Below are 1244 nucleotides of genomic sequence, written 5' to 3' on the forward strand. Positions count from 1 at the left end.
GACTGACAGCCAACAGCAAAGCTTCGTGCTAAAACAATTTCATGAAGAGTACTCTTTCCATGTGGATTATACTAAAATTGAAATTCACAAATGTAAGGACTCACCAGAGCTAGGCATAGTGGCTCATGCCTGTAATTCCAGCATTCAGATGCAAAAAGATGTCTAATTAAAGGCTAGCCTGAGCTACCTGGCAAAATGAACTGTGTCTCAAAGATAACACAAAGCAAGATTTTTTTTTCAGGTTTCAGAGATTTATTCATCAGTGTAATAAACTCCAAAAAAAGCAACATGATTTCATGCATTCAGAGACATCTTTCCTGCTTAAGTGGAAAACCGTGTGGATGGCTTCTGAGAGACCTTCATTATCAGCAGCTTTGCAGTCAATTTCATAGTTTAGAAGTCGGGGCTTTCTTTCTTCAGTTTACTGTAGTCCACATTCACTGGGCAGAACTTCTATTGTTCATTGGGACCCAGTTTGTTCCAAGGCTCTGGGTTGTTCTTCCTGTCCCAGCTGACATCTGGATTGAACAGTGTCAAGCACATCACACACAGTGCTGCTCCAGTACCCCGCTGGGATGCTTCTTGGCTTGCCCGAGGAGCTGGTGGAGCATGTTTGTGGCACAGGCCTACCTACACACGCTAAGCCGCTTCTGCAACCTGGCTGAGCAGACGTCCAAAGTCACCCAGGACCTCCTACCGGAAAGATGGGTTTTTAAAACACGCTTTTAATCCCAGCATGCCGGAGGCAGAGGCAGGGGAGTCTCTGATTGTGAAGCTAGCCTGCTTTACAGGATGAGTTCCAGGACAGTCAAGGGTATCTAAAGAGACTGTCTCAAACAACAATAACCACAAAACAGAAAAAAACCAACCTAGAATCACCTCTGGTAATAGCAGAGAGCCTGTGGTTCTCAAAATGGAGTCCCGGGGCAGTGCATACACCAGCATCATCCTTGTTGAGATGGCAGATGAAGAGAAGAGACGCAGAGTGCTGGTGGGTGGCATGGCCTGGGTCAGCTTTGATATCTTGATGAGTGCAGGGCACTACTGAGAGGACCCAAGATGGTGAAAGTGGGACAGGTGGGACACTTCTCCAGAGAGAGCGGCTGTCTCACCACTAGGCATACAATCTCCACTTCAGATCACTGCGGAAAGTGTCTTGCTAAACCAAAACACTGGCCGAGAGATCACGTTGGGTGGACTACCATTGCCAGGGTAAATGAGACTGTAAACACTCAGGGGATTTG

The 1244-nt window shown here is 46.7% G+C and overlaps 1 pseudogene; it reads right to left on the reverse strand.

Annotated features, from left to right (window-relative positions):
- Positions 1 to 393: 393 nt before the first annotated feature.
- LOC115062708 lies at positions 394 to 611 on the reverse strand (annotated as a pseudogene).
- Between the last annotated feature and the right edge of the window lie 633 nt (positions 612 to 1244).

Source organism: Mus pahari, chromosome 20 (genome assembly GCF_900095145.1).
Source record: "Mus pahari chromosome 20, PAHARI_EIJ_v1.1, whole genome shotgun sequence".
NCBI lineage: Eukaryota > Metazoa > Chordata > Mammalia > Rodentia > Muridae > Mus > Mus pahari.